Source organism: Perna viridis, chromosome 8 (assembly GCF_037379345.1).
Source record: "Perna viridis isolate PV_CMFRI_1.1 ecotype Kerala chromosome 8, ASM3737934v1, whole genome shotgun sequence".
Classification (NCBI taxonomy): Eukaryota; Metazoa; Mollusca; class Bivalvia; order Mytilida; family Mytilidae; genus Perna; species Perna viridis.
Window position 1 is genome coordinate 6,634,920 of NC_142452.1, and position 16,754 is coordinate 6,651,673.

A 16,754-nucleotide genomic window follows, 5' to 3' on the forward strand; every position below is an offset into this window, starting at 1 on the left:
GGTTCGTCGACTGAGACAAACGACTGGGTACAAACCAATAACGGAACACTAATCTGTGGTTCAAGTGGAACGAACCGTATTACGGAACACGAATCTGTAGTTCAAGTGGAACGAACCGTATAATGGAAGGCGCCCTAAGTTTTGTGATGATTTGAGTATTTAATTTAGTTGATTGATCATTATAAAATTTTATAACAAGGTTCCAAACAATGAAGGAAGGTTGGTCTTGATTTTTGGGATTGTCGCTCTAACCGTTTTAAAATTAGCGCCGAAAGGGGCCAAGTTAAAAAAAAATAGGAATGTTTGTGGTATATTTTTCCACAATATTCTATAACACTATGGTCGGACTAAAATTGATTTTGGGTGTAAAGACTAGAACATTTTAAAAATTAAGGACCAAAAAGGGAACAGAAACAAGCATTTTCCTGGTATCTATACAATTACTTGACTATTACCTAAGGGATCTCTTTGAAATTGTACTTTAGTTAAAACCAACTTTTTTAGGAAATGATTACCAAGGAGAGGTCAGAATCGAGCATTTACCTTAGGTCCGTTCAAAAACTTGAGTAAAATTGAATGATGTTTTTTAATTTAACTACAGGTTCCATACAAATGGAAGACTTGGATTGATTTTTGGGATTGTGATTTGAGTCATGTAAAAATAAGAGGTAACGGAAGGACCGGAAACAAGTATTGTTTTCTTATTTCTGGATGATAGCTGGAGTAAAGATAATAAAATCCTTTATAATTGTTCCAAAAGGTGCCATACACCAAAAAGAAAGGTTGTGAATTGATTTTCGGCCGGGTTTGTGACGGGAATCTTCTGGCATTTTGGGGCAAAAAAAATGTCTTCTTCTCTTGTCAAATTCATATTCTGTGTCGGATGTTTTTTACTTTATTTTATTTTATTTTTTTTTAGGGGGGGGGCGGTTATGACATGAACTATTTCGGAATTAGGGCCTAATTGGGACCAGATAAATGCATATGCTCGGACAGTGAATTGAGTAAATATGAATAGATCTGTTTTCAACTTTACTACAATATGTCATTCCACGAAGAAGAGAGTTGGGCTTGGATTTGGGGTTATGACTTGAAATGTTAAAGAACGGACCAGAAACCAAGCATTTTTAAGTTTATACAATGCATCTCTTTGGAATTGTAGCATAAGGTTTCAGACCACCAAAGGAAGGCTAGGATTAAGTCTTTTTTTTATTTTTTTGGTCAACAATTCCAGAATGAGGGGTCCAAAAAAGGGCCAGAAACGAGCATTTTTCTGATGTCCTAACAATAATTTAAGATCTCTTTGGAATAATTTCGCAAGGTGACAAGAGGATTTGGGCTATGTTACTTGTATTGATAAAGAACTAGGGGTCAAAAATGGGCCACATCATTTCTTGGCACAACATTTGATCTCAATCCTTATTTAGATCTGTATCAATTAAGCCTGAATGTGTCCATGTTAAATTTTCAAATGTGTATCAATAGTGTGTGTTAATTATATTGTTACATTTGAAATATTTTTCCGTGAGATAATGTAAAAATACTTGGATGGAATTGCACAACACACAAATTGTTGGGTTTTTTTTTCGGTGCTACCTAATATAGTTACATATTAATTACTTCTTGCTTTCTTTCTAGTGAAGTAAAAATAATGCAACATGTTATAAAGGTTTCATTTAATTGAATATAAGTGTATTATACTAGGATAAGTGGTGAGAAAGGAGAAAATTCGATAAGGACCCCTATTGGTCTCCTAATTTGGGCATTTGCGAAAATTTGATTAAAGCTAATTTCTAGGTAGTTGTAGTATAGTAAAATGTTCGCACACACTGAATATTAGATGTTTTTGACTAGATTTATGACGTTGTTCCAGAAATGATAGTATGCATTTATCTAACTTTTACAAAAACCTTTTAACATTTCTGCAGTTTTTAAGATGGTTTTTGTGTGGAACGGAAGTGGTCATACATCTGTTGACTCAAGATATTTTTACACGAGTTCTAACTGGCAATTATTCACTAAATATATGAAGCAAGAGTCAACACCCATGTGGCCATTGTTAAAAAAGTGAAAAACTGCAAACAATTTGATGTTTTCCAGCCTTTTTAACAGATTTTCCCAATCTCAGCCAAGTCTGTAGTGCATATATGGCCTTGTATGTACAAATTATTACCATTATAAACCAGTCAAATCAAATATAGTTTACATTAAAAAGCTAGAGAAACAGAATACAAATTTTCTCCATGTAGACCTTTTTAGGCCGAAATTTGCCCTTCCCGAACCAACTACTTGATTTTTCAATTTCTACAACCTGCTGAATAACTAACAAATTAATATAAATAAGAAAGGTTCTATGTAATAGTTTTAGGGACTTACATTTATCATTCTCTTTTTATTACTAGTTGTATTTTCATAGGGCGATCCACTGAAAGGGAGTAATATTAGCCTGCCTCTTATGAAATTGAAATTTTTTCAAAGTGAGTTCTCAGAAAGGAAATGTATAGTTCAATAAATTGTCTATTGAATTGTGTATTCCATATGGTCTTACATAAATGAATGTAAAGGTATTATTTGGCTTGTTACGGGGGTATATTGCAATTACATTGTCCGTCCGTAACATTTTTATGACAAATTTCTCAGTTTCTATTGAAGGTAATGCTTAGATATTTGGTACATTAATTCTGCATGGTAACTTGTACCATGTCTCTCCTTTTCATGTTCCTCGCTCATCTGCTTCCTGTTTACCGATCAACTTTGTCATTTTTCTAGTGGTTACATTAATAGATTCCTCATCTTCTGTAAAAGGAAATGCTTTGACATCTAGTTTACTGCTTTGCATGATAACTTGTACAATTTCTCCCCTTTTTCTGGTTCTTTGCTCATCTACTTCCTGTTTACCGATCGTCTCCGTGTCTCTCTTTTCAGGCTGAGTTGGGGTATTCTTAGCAGTACCTTGCATGCAACCTCTTGTTTAATTTTTAATTATGGATATTGGGTCAAATTAGAGAAGAATAATCAAGGGAACCAAGGTTATAGCGGTAATCAAAAGAATGTAATCCTGTAAAGAATGGACAACGACCAGACATAGAAAACAGACATACACAACAAAGAACGTGAAGTAACTAAAATCATTCATACAAAGAAACAAAACCAAATGAGCAACTCGGACTCCACTAAGAACTGGGAGCATGGACCAGGTGCACCGGTAGGGTAAGCGTCCTCTGCTTTTCTAGAAACACCCGCCGAGTTGCTCATGATAAGTCAGGTCCGGGTAGACAAACGAGGAGAGGGAAACTATGACACGTTGAATAAATCAGTTTTCATGGTACAGATGGATACACTATAACGATCCACGAGTTTATGATGACGATCATAAAACTTCTGTAGTGATGACTTCAATCTTGTATCAACAAAACCCTGTTTCAGAAACCTATTTGTTAGAATTCTAGCGCGATACAAAAAGTCTGCGTAGTTTCGGCAAGCTCTGGCATAACGTATGAGTTGTGATATGAGCACTCCAAACGCAGGTGCTGAAGGGATGTTGCCACAGATGAAAGGAAAGTTGACAATTCTGAATGAAAGGTCATCACGTTTGTCGAAAAATTTGGTCAGTTGTATTCCTTTACCATGGATTTGTAAGTGCAATTCAAGATATGAGGCTGACTTTACAGTGTCTGTAGTATCCTTTATCTCAAGTTCTTTTGGGTAGATGCAATGTATCAAATCCCCGAAAGTAGGATTGATAATACATCATCTATATAGCGGAAACTGAGATTAAGAATCTAGCTAAACGATATTCTTCTTTTGGATCAGATCAGCTATAAAGTCAGCCTCATAAGAGTGAAGGAATATGTCAGCAAGTAGAGGAGCACAATTTGTTCCCATTGGAATGCCGACCGTTTGTTGAAAAACGCGTCCACCACACTGGACAAAAATGTCGATTAAAAATTCCAACATTTTGTAAACATCTTCCTCTGTATATTCGAAAGATGATTTGGAATTATTTCTTACAAAGTATGAGGAATATCTACCAAGAACTATATATTTGTATCTAGCTAGTTGTAGCATCTTTTTTGAAGAGACCTCGATGTATAATGTTTTTACACAAGTTACGGCCCTTGGACTTATTTATGTGAGTTTAAAGTTTTCCGCACTTTTTTGTAATTTTTTTACCAATTGATTTTATCTTTTGTATGTAGTCTTAGGTTGCACTATACAAATGAGATTTAGGTGCACAATTTCGTACACAAAATTAAAAATAAATAGATGCAATATTTGTGAGGGTAAAGAGGTGTAAAATGCATGCTTTAAGCTCTCCGGAAAGATTCGTGATTCTCTTTCCTGCTGGCTGTTTTTCAGAAATGAAAAATTTCGCACGGACTTCAAGAATTAAAGTCATGAACAAATATACAGAAAAAGTACACTTTTTAATTGTTTTTTTTTACAATAATAACATGCCAACTTACTTTTTCTGGCACTTTTTAAGTGCCTGATATTTTAGAAAACCTGTTGTTTGACAATTAATTTTAGGAAGGCACCCGAAACTTTTTATTTATTTTTATTTTTATTATGTTACCATGGCTACAGATTTTCATAGCGAAATAGAAAAGAATATCCATCTTTTTTTTATTGATCTGCATAATGTAAGGTTTTGAAAAATATACACTTTTTACAGGGGAAAAATGTTGGATTTGCTTGTTTAAGTGTCTCAATATAGCTTTATTTTCACAAATTGTCATAAAGTTATCTGCAGTGACCTATCTATAGTGGAACATTACAATGGTAGAAAGATTTTTACAGAAGTTACGGCCCTTGTTCAGGGCTATTGTATCATTACATTGATACTAATAAAGAAGGCAATTTGTTGGTTGAGATGTATCTTTTTGCGCGGGGGACATTGGAATGTTTTACATTTATTCATTTTTGTTGTTGCTTATGGCGTTGTTTTTTACATTTTATTTAGTAACTAACAGCATCAAAAACAGCAGTCATTGATTAAGTGTCACAATCTTATCAAGGCATAGTCCAAGAATATACTAAGTAATGCCAATCTCCGCGAACTTGTTAGACTATACAAGTCGATTCTCACGAAGTTTGATTCGACCTAGGTTTGCTGGTTTTAATGAACGTGACGGCTTCCATGTCAAATGTGCAGAAAACTCATTATTATTTGATTTTGAAAAAAATTCAGTCTTTATGAACATTTCTTTTTCGTTTATTTTACAGATATGGGAGACAGTAATTTTATATGTACGTGTAGTGTCTGTTGTATCGAAAACAGTGATGAATCGCTATTCTGGTGTCTTGAATGCGAACAGAAGATATGTTCAGATTGTAAAGATCAACACGCGTCTTACGATCAACTAATGTATCATTCAGTTGTTGCTCTGTCAGACTATAGAAAATTACCAATGGAAATATTGGCAATTTCGTCTTTTTGTGCAAGCCATGATGAATATTACGAAATGTACTGTAAAAATCACGAAAAGGTATGCTGCAGTAAATGTTACGTCGAAAAGCATACAACGTGCAGAGAAATATGTAAACTGTATGATGTTATTACTGATCTTACAACTACATTTACAATTAATGAAATGCGCGAAATTGTAGAAAATTTGAAAAGTTGTGTTGACAAGGCTAGTAAGTATTGCATATCCAACTTAAAAAATGACGAAATACAACAAAAAGATGACAAAAAATTGACAGATAAGTTGCTTGAAAGCAAAGAAAATGAAATGATGACTAAATTTGAATCTTGTGAAGAAGATGAATTAGTAATATACAGAAGATTCCTTGACACGTTTGAAAAACTCAAAATTGATTGTGAGAACGAAACAAAAGGCTTGGATTTAATTTCCGAGTGTGCATCAGACTTTCAGATTTTTGTCGCAAAGAATGACTTGTTAAAGATTTTTTTAAAGAAACTAAACGATTTGCATTTTCGTTTAGAAAGAGGAATTTCAGATCTTCAGAGTTACTCCAAAGAAAAAGATGTTTTAAAATCTATCCAAGCGTCTTGCATCGACTTCTTAATCAGTTTGAAGGACTTTGAATCCTGCAAAACCTTTGAATTTACAAAATTTCCTTCAACAGGAAGTGGTCATCAAAATGTTAAGCTAAAGAAAATTATGGTTTTTCATATCGGAATGGAGTTTATAACTGGCTGTGTCATAACTAAATCTAGGAAATTTGTTTTTGCTTGTATAGATATGATAAAAGTGTTTGACGAAAAGGGGCATATAGAATTCGAACTTGAAGTGGCAGCATATGATATAGCACAAGGACATGAAAACGATATAATTGTGGTGTCTTCTGGGTTCAACTATGAAAGAACCCTCACGTTCATTAATTTGTCCGGACGTAAAATTTTGAAAACTATTCCAACCTCACACGATATATATGGAATTGTTCCATATAGAAATCAGTTTTTGTATTCCACACAATACAACGGTATAAAGATAATGAACGTTACTTTGGAATCATCCTCAGATATTGTCTACAATGCATTGAACGAACTGAGCTATTTAGCATTGCATGATAATTATATCTTCGGATCAAATTGTGAAAAGCATTGTATGGTTTGCTACAACTTCTTAGGTGACATAATCTGGACATTCAGGGATCAGAAAGCACTTTACTATCCAGTCGGTATCGACACAGATTCTTTCGGAAATATATTTGTCGTCTGTAATGAATTTTGTAATTTGTTGCTTGTATCCCCTGACGGAAAGCAGTACAAGAACTTACTGTCGGCTGTCGATGGACTCGACGAGCCAAGAGCTTTACACGTTGACAAATCACACAACCAAATCTTAGTTACAAACATGAAGAACAAAGCTTTCCTGTATGATATAGATTATGGACAATTGGTTCAAACTAATTATTGACTGTTATTTATTCCTTTATTCATATATTGTGTAAGGACAGACCGAAGCAAACATTAGTTTGTTTAGCCTGTAAGGGCTTCCTTGCTGTTTATTGAAGATATATAGTTGTCCTTGAGCTGACACTTTTCATCACGGTGGTATTTTTGACATAATCATCTTTGTTTATTAACCGAACTAATCGTCTCCTATAAAATATATTTAGCATCATGTTCTTAAGAGTGACTGCATTTTAGTTTTATTCATTTGAAATAATGTTCACAGTTTACGTACTAGTGGATCCATACAGAGATTAGAAAACGGGGACCTAAACAAAATGTATAGCATAATCTTGTGTTGATAATACAATGCTAAAGAACGGATTTGCTTCATTGTTGAAATTTGGAATTCAGATTGATAAATGATAAATGCATGTAGTACTCATTGTACCTCTTACACGTGTGCAACACAAGTCCGAAACACTTAGCATATCGTCGCCGCTGTCTGTTTTTTGGGGTTATATATGAATCTTCGTCATCGCAATACAAAGTCATCTGTATCCTTATGATTGATTGATTGATTGATTGTATCCTTATGAAACATTTCTATTTATATATGAGATAAACAAATACAGAACAATAGTTCCTTTCGATTTTCGACGAGCCCATGAGCGCAAGTTGGGATTCTCCACATGATATTGTCAGTATCAAAGTCGAAAGTAACGATTTTTTAGTTCATCGGTTATCTTGATCTTTTTCATGTTTTGTGTTTAGCGACTGCAAGCTAGTGAAAATCATCTAATAAGTTATCCAGTAAAGTATTTAGAATTTTGTTGAATCTGAAAAAAATAGTAAAAAGGGTTTTTCCTTCAGGTTGTTAAACTTGAGCCGTACTTGTTTAGATTAAATTATTATTATTAAGATTTGACTGTGTAAACTAAGAACAAATGATATTAATATACCCATCGAAACTGGAAGATGGGCTAATGTAATAAGGGAGAATAGATTTTGTAAATTATGTTTTGATGGTATTGGGGATTAATTTCACTATTTATTTTTATGTCAAGATCCTAATGTTAAATTTTTTAGGGAAAAATATATTCCTTTTTACTACCAACGATTTCCTCTCAATATAAAATGAAAGGTTTGCTCTCCCTTTGTCATACTGAATTTCTCACTTTGTAAAAAAGGGTATGCAGATTGTTGTAATTTTAATATCTGTATGTTTATATACTTAGTCTAATTAATAAATTCTATTCTTTTGTTTATTCATGTAACTGAATTTTAATGATTGTATATATTATGTATCATGTTGCACATTTATGTATCTTTTGACTTTTGACTTATTTAATAAAATATTCGTATTCGTATTCGTAAAAAAGATCTAATGACGTCAGAATAAGTCAAAATGTTTTTGACGAATATTGTCGAATAAATCGGAACTCCTCGTCCTTTCTAGTTAAACAAAAGAAAAAAAACCTTTGAGGCACTAGTCGTTAGAATCGGTCAGGAATTTGACCGATCCAATTCTAAAATTATAGTTTTACTGGTTGAAATTTTTATCATTACTTTTTTCTCTGCTCCTCGTTCACACCAAGTTATTTTCTTTATTTCTAGTGCTATCTAAGCAATTTTTTAGCGCCACCTGGTGGATAGAACTACTTTAAGTCGCGTAAGACTACAATTTCGGCATTTTTTTTAAGATGATATTCTCCAATCTGGATCCGAGGTTATTTTTTTGGTGTAGCGGAATTGCCGAAAAGTTTAGATTGATTTTCGAATATCTGGGGTTAAGAAAGTAAGATAGGAAATATTAATCAACAAGATCAAAGGTAACAAGTAGAAATTAGCGATAAAACCATATGTATTAATTAAAACATTTTGCTTTCTTTGTGTCTTCTTATTTAACAGTTGTCCTTTTATTTAAAAATAATCCAGCATACCAGACCTAGATACGGAAGCCCTGCACGAGTTACTAACTTAAGCGCACCAGTTTCAAATCTTGTGCGCACGAGTTATAAATGTGCATTTGTTACTTGTTGACATGCGCATTATTGATCAAAACTGAGAGGAAACACGGTAAACAAGTAACCATGTGCACATTACTAACTCGTGCAGAATTTTGGAAGTTGTGCACAATTAAGTAACTCATGCTCGCAAGTTAGTACTCTTGCGCACAATATTTGAAACTGATGCTCACAAGTCAATAACTTGTGCGCGTAAGTTAGTAACTCGTGCGCACAAGATGTATATAATAAATTAGTATATCAATTTTTTGTTTAACAATTGAAAGGTCTTTTCCGAGAAAACTTTCTCTTTGTAATATTCGCGTAAAGACAGTTGGTTTGATACATAACATGCTAACCTTCTAAAACAATTCTTTTTTGCATTTGGTGACCTTGTCAAATGCAATTGTCGAGGTTTCCATCATGATATTTGAAATATTAACTTGGTGACTTTTCATTTGATATACAGCAACCCTGGTTTCTGTGAACTTTACCATTTGAACTTATTAAACCCAACTTTTTTTTCGTATAACAAAATTGATATTTGTACACGTTATGATCTTTTGTTTGCTATACAGCAATTTATCTATATAGAATATATTAGTTTTTAATTGCACTCATTGGCCTCAACCAAGTCTTATTTGGAGACGAAACATCGATATTTCGGATGTACGCTTTAAGAACTTTCATTATGTGACAACCTTACCTACTAAGAACTTTAAATTTGGCACTTAATGAAACATGTATGAGATATCGAGGTTGAAAAGTTGATTTTTGGAATGTGCCCATATAGACTTTCAAAATAATATATATATATATATATATTAATTGTATATTTTAATTTTTAACCCATTTAAAGGCTACGTCTATCGTTAGCCTCGCGTGCGATGCTTGGTAATATGAGTTAGGCAGCAGCCTTATCCGAATATCGCTCTTGCACATTTTTCTTACGTACGTAAAATCATTGAAAAAAAGGACGATACCTGAAAGTGGCAAGAAAGATTAGGTAAACGGTTGTCCATTCATAAAAAAATATTCAGCGTACCGGATCTAGATACTGTAATTTTTTTTCTTTTTGGAATTGCCAGTTTTGATTTTAAATAAATTGAATGGCTACTTTCGCTTTGAATTCACTTTTTCCTGACCCATTTTTCGGGCTTGACTGATACCTATTCCGGTTAGACTGAACGTCTACCGGTATCCTTGCATGCGATGCTCGGTATAAGAAATGTCGAATGCTTTGTTGCTGTTTCGGAGTTGGGGAAAACGGTTTTCCTTCTTTTTTCCATTTTTTTTTCTTGTAAAAATATCTGATAATTTTCGTTTTTACTCAGAAGGTCATTTCCATGTAGAGCAGCTGAAAGTTTAATATCAGTAAGCCTTCCTAAAATTTTATTTCAAATGAACTCATAATATGGACATGAAAACAGGAAATGTGAAGTGGTTTCTGTCTGACCATGTGTACATAGATTAGAGTTTACAATATTTTTTGCAGTATAAATGTATATTTTAAATTAATGAACTACACTTCATTCGTAATCGCGATAGTTAAATTTGGTCTTTCCGATGCCGATTTTTCTTAACGTTCGTAGAGAGGTATGTTTTGATGTTAGACGATTTTAACGTACCTCACTGGGTTACTCCTACAACGTAAGAGGTTGGAATTCCGTTCATCCATACCTCAACCTCTGATTTCCGAGTGCCATATTGCATACCGCACATTCTGACGTTCTTTGAAATCGGCTGAATTATAGTAAAATATTTACCATTTAAAACTTTTTATGCAGTTTCTTTACGATAAAACGGAAGAAGGTGAATAAACTTAAGAAAAACAAATGACCTACCTGATTAGAAAATCCAGCAATTCTAGAAATCCTTTGTAAAAGTGATTTAAATGAACTTCACATTTGGTTTTAGCTTTTTGAATGTATAAATTTCGGTTGATAAAATTGTGGATTTTAAAATTTTCAAAACGAACATATTAAATTAACCAATGCATTGCCTTCACCAACTTCAAGTTCGTTTTGTCAAAAAATATATAGTATTCCGTTAAATTAGTGCCCTAATTCAAAATGGCTGCTCACTTTGATAACTGTCTTCATAATAGGTGTCATACCACTATTTCTGGTCTGCATTACTTTCTATGTTAAATTCAGCTTTTTAAAAGGCTCAAATTTTTTACATCAGTACAGATGGTGCTAGAGGGGTATCATTATGATGGTCACTCTTTACCTTAACTCTCATAAAAATACCAACATACCTAACATGCCTTCTAAGAAAGAACGGTAGAGTGAAAGTAGACAGGTGCAGAAATCACTACTTTCGTTTTGAAATTTAGCCATATCAAGGGGCCTAGAGTTTTTGTTCAGAACTGTTTTACCCTACACTGAATAAAGAAAATGAAGTTTTAGAGTATTCATTTAGCTTTCAGATGACACTAATTTTGTATACCTCTACTAAACAAGGAGAATGATAGGGTGCAATATTGGGACTACTTCGTGTCATTACGAACTACTTTCTTGTATGTGCAGGCGACTGATTTCCGAAATAGTGGTATCACACCTTCATTACAAATGTTTCTAGGTATTTAACAAAAATTAAGGATTTTTATCGCTTGATTTCCGGCAGGTTAAACTTCTTTATGTAAATAAAAGACTTAAACTATTTTAATACACATGTTTAGCTAATTCACATTTGCAGTGGCTTTCAACATGTCAGATGCTACATGCTAGAGGTTAGGATGGCACAAAATCAGAAAATAGCTTGCCAAACAACCTCTAGCACTGCTGGCGTACTCACTGGGTAAGCAATACCGTTGCTGAATCGTTGATGGTAAAAACAACCCCTGATGAAAGCTACTTCTGCAACGGACAGTTTGTAAATTAGAAGCATTTCTAGTTCTATGTTCACGGAAATCGTACTGTTGTGATGGTACTAGGGTAAGTTCATGGTTGTTACGACGGGTCTGTATGGTTTCCAATCCTGTTCGGCAAGCAACAACCGTCTTAAGGTGATTTTTATTTCACCCGTTACTATCCGGGCAGCTTCTTATTGTAAGTTTTCTAACCAATTTTTTGAAGGGTCAACCACATTATCCGATATGACATCGACATACCACATTAAGGGCCTTATAAAAGAAAAATAAATAGTTTTCAGGTATTTTCTTGCAAGCTTAAATTTCAATTTTCTAAAGATGGTCACCGTAGCTAAAACTAATAGCTGAAAATAATAGTTTCTACATGGATATTCCAACCCCCATTCTCAGAAATTACGACCCCAAGATGTTTATGATTTTCAACCTCTTTTAGCATAATGCTATTCATATAAATTGATGGATGGTGCATTTATTATAGATGGTCATATCTTCAGTCTTGTTTGGATTATATTGACGAGCCACTTGTTTGACCAAGAGTGTATTTTACCAATAAACTCCTCAAACTCGTCTTCAACTGCTGATATCTGCAAAAAAAGTTGAATTTTACATTCAATGTCTTGAACAATATCGTCTTCAACTGCTCTATGAATAGAAGTATCATCTGCAAAAAAAGTTTAATTTGACATTCAGTGTCTTGAAAGATATCGTTAATATAAATAAGAAATAGAATAAGACCTAAAATTGATCGCTGAGGAACCCCAGCTGATGTCCCATTAGAATTTGAAAGAGTAATCAAGGGAACCAAGGTTATTGCGGTAATCAAAAGAATGTAATCCAGGGACAAAGACCAGACATGGAAAACAGACATACACAACAAAGAACATAAAGTAACTAAAATCATAGATACAAAGTAACAACAGCAAACTCGGACTCCACTAAAAACTGGGAACATGGACCAATTGCACCGGCAGGGTAAGCGTCCTCTGCTTTTCTAGAAACACCCGCCGAGCTGCTCATAAAAAGTCAAGTCCGGGGTAGACAAACGAGGAAAGGAAAACTATGACCCGTTGAATAAATCAGTTTTCATGGTGCAGATGGATACACTATAACGATCCACGAGTTCATGATGACGACCATAAAACTTCTGTAGTGATGACTTCAATCTTGTAGCAACATAACACTGTTCCAGAAGCCTATTTGTGAAAGTTCTAATTCCAATATCTTTTAATTAATGCAAAAGACCTTTATGCCAAACTCGATCAAAGGCGCGACTGATATCACATCACCCGGACCTCTTTTTTGTTATCGATGGCTTTGTTTTATTGAAATCGTAAATTCTTGCGATCAATTGGTTTACGATTGAATCTCCAGGTCTTAAACCAGGCTGATGTTTTGTAAGTAAACGGTTTGAACTAATAAAATTGAACAAATACTCAAAAATACACCATTCCACGACTGTGCCCACCGTAGAGAGTAGGAATGTAGGCCTATAGTAAGCAGGAAATTTGGAACCACCCTTGTTTTTATATACTGGGATAACATTTGCAATCTTCCATATGTCAGGAAAGTGTTCTGTGTACAAACTTATATCAATAAGTTTAGTGAGTGGATTTTTCAATGCGGTCTCTGTTGCTTTTAAAACACTGTGATGACCGATGTATCATATCAGGCCCTTTGGCTTTGGATATATTCAAGTTGAGTAATATGCCCTCGACATCTCACTCTGTTACGAAAATTTCATTCATGCTTAGAGGCGGTTGCCCTGAAATATTTGGTACCAAAGTATTGAAGTCATCGACCGACGACTGATGAACAAAAATAAATTGAAAAATTCATTCTATATCGCTATCATTGACTTCATGAGCGGGATAGGTCGATTTTTTTTTTTTTTTTGCTTTGTAGCCTAATTAAATTTTTCAAAAGTTTCCACCAATTTTGAGAAGACGTGTCTGGTAATTTGCTTTTCCGAGAATTCCTTGTTGCTGCTGTATCAATATCAGTTATCCTAGTTCACTTCATTTAATTTGGGTATAAGTTTACCTTAATCGCCACGATGGTATTGCCAAAGTCGCCTTTTAAAAGCCCTTTTTCTGATTACTTTCAATGTTAATTAATGCTGTAAAGCAAAATGTTTCCTCCTACCACATTACATACTTTTTATAAAATTGGGATCGTTAACTAGAATAAGGTCTAGTATTGAAGACGAGTTTTCGTAGCAAAATGGCTCAATTACTAATTTCCGGGCAAATGATTTTAACATTAATATTTCTCTGATTGTTTTGGTCATCATCGAAGTCGCCACAAATAATAATTTTATCAAAAGAATAATAGTTCAGTGCCTGTTCTATTGAATAAATCATTTCAGTCCATACTTCACCAAATATTTCAGCCAACCGGATTTAGATATTGTAAATATTTTTTTTCTTTGATTTTGAATTGCATTTTATAACTTTAAATCAATTTAAAGGCTACTTTCACTTTGAATTCACGTCCTTGACTCAGTTCTGCGGAAGAAAACCAATAAGTCAACTACCACACCATCTATATTCCACAGAACAGAAACGCAAGAGGGTAACGTCTGTTTATCCTGCACCTCTTAACGAAAGAGATTTTCATCCCATTCAGAACAATAATTGTTTCATAACAAATTGCAGAAAGCTCCGAGCAGCGTCTGACGTTGGAATTTCACTCCACAGACACTGCAGCAAGCCCTCTTAGAAAATGCAAGAGTCTTGCAAATTCGAGAAAAAATGAATGATTTTACGCAAAGTTATCCGATTGTCAAACGACGTTTGGTTTTAATAATGTCAGAGAATTTCGAAAAACCTGTCTGCAGCGGTTAGTTAGAGAGAAAACAAACGTCTGCCATAGGTGTCATAACTTGTTTTTAAAATAAATTGATTTTTTTCTCACACCTTCGCACCTGACCTTTTTCATTTATAATTTTGAGAGAAAAGTTTTTTTATTAGTAAAAGCATTATGTTTTATTTGGGTGTGTCGGATTGACAGCCATTTCAATAGAAGATAAACAATATCAGACCAAACCTAATTACAAGCTGTAGCAACGTCATTGAAACCCAAGATTTATCGGAATTGACATCTAATGCCTAAATGAAATTTGAAAAGATGCAATTAGTGAACCAAGGATTAATAAAGCTATTCTAAAGCTTCTCTAATTGTCAATAGAGCGATCATATTTCACATTGCTTCCTAATGGTCTTCAATAAGATATTTATTTATCATACAGGCCATTTACTAATGTTAAATATGACCATGTCACCCCTTCCAAAGCGGATAAATGAATTTGATTTGTAATGCTTAAGTCTTCATCGTACCCATGACAACCAATTGTCATGCAAATATTATCGGGAGAATTTCATGTTGCAACCATAATTGTCAGTACATGTACATCAATTTTAGCTTTCGTGCATGAAATTCGTACATTGATTGAAACTTGTAAGTATTGACAGAGATCACCCAAAAGTAAAAATTGATACAATTTCTGAATTTTTTCATGAAAGAAAAATAATTTTTACACAAACCGCCCTATTTTTTTTCGAGCTCACTATAGCCAAAACAAAATGTTACGTTGCTTTCTGATTATTCATAAATGAATATCTCATTCCCAATATTTAATACTTTTCAAAGAAAAAAATCAAATGCATATATAGAAGTTTGAACTATAATATTTTATGCCCATATAGGATTCCACGTGATTTCATTGAACATAAATATAGGTTGTCAAGATTACACATCGAGAAACAAAATAAAAATGAAATGGACCCAAACAAAACAAAACTGAAACGAAATTTTGAATCGTCAGTATTTTGTGGGTGTATGGTTTTAGTAGTACAGTGAAAGCGCAGATCCCGTTGTAAATAATTAATGTTTTAAGAATACATAACGAAAAAAATGCCGTCAACGGATTATGATTAGCGTCTTCAAAAGTTTTTAAAATACTTATAAATATCATGTGACTTCCGGGGTTCAGCGTCATCGGCGCTTTGATTTTTTGTTCCAATGTAATGTATATACCATATGTATGTCAAAAAGTATAAAGTTTGTTTTATATCGAACAATGGATAGCTGAGAAAATGATTTTGAAGTTTCCTAACAAAGCACACTTTAGCTTGAATTAAAGATTTATCTCAATGAATTCCAATTCTTTCTGTGTATTTTTTTTCTCGATATTTTATCAAACCCAACATTCAACTTTGAGAAAGGATGTATTTGTGATATGAAATGGGTGAAATGTTTTTGAAAACAAAATTTGTCATGTGCCACCCACTTCCTGGTTTTTGCCTGGACACCCTCTCAAATGACTTATAGAAATCATAATATATAATTAAAAGTTATAATTCACTTAAAATAAAAATAAAAACATTAAAGGTAATGAAATATTGGACAGGTAGTGCTGCCATAGATGTCACAGCGGTACCAGTTTGAGTCCCGCGGAGTGAACGACCAAAATATAGACATACAAACATTGCTTCTCTCTAATAATAATGAACAGTAACTCACCTGTTTTCTGATACAACAGAACAGCATCGACTTCGAGCCTTTAACAAATGTAAAACTATCTAAAAGATACATTAATGACCAAAAAATTGAAATACTGAGAATTGTCCTTACTTCGGAAAAATATGGAGAAACATAGTTTGATGGACTAGTATTTTCAAACAACTTTCTTCCATTCTCGGTGTTTACAGCTTGGTGCTTATGGAAGGAGATAGACCAAAGATAAAACGTTTAAAAGGTTAGGTTATGTTCCAAAAAACACTAATTTCTGGTTTACAATTTTTATAATTATTATTGTTAGGAATGTCGTATTTGCACAGGACATCGAACTTACCCACTTAGAAATATTTTTTTTTGTTATTAAAATATTCACAATGAAATTCTGTGGAAGTAAATACGCTATCAGTTAATGAATCCAGGGTAAATTGGATTCGGAAAGAGCTTTTTTAAATGTTTATATAAATAGAATTTTTTATAACATCCACATAATCAA

The 16,754-nt window shown here is 33.6% G+C and overlaps 1 protein-coding gene across 2 annotated transcripts in view; it reads left to right on the forward strand.

The window, feature by feature from the left end:
• The window catches only part of LOC148609120 (uncharacterized), a 35,223-nt gene that overhangs the window by 16,828 nt on the left and 1,641 nt on the right, over positions 1 to 16,754 (forward strand). Inside the window, exon 2 of one of the 2 annotated variants that reach the window (XR_015924801.1) lies at positions 5,227 to 8,751. The exons of the other annotated variant lie outside the window; for it this stretch is intronic. The gene's annotated coding sequence lies outside the window, so the exon portion shown is untranslated. Of the gene's footprint in view, positions 1 to 5,226; positions 8,752 to 16,754 lie in introns of those variants that run through there. 2 annotated transcript variants of the gene reach the window in all.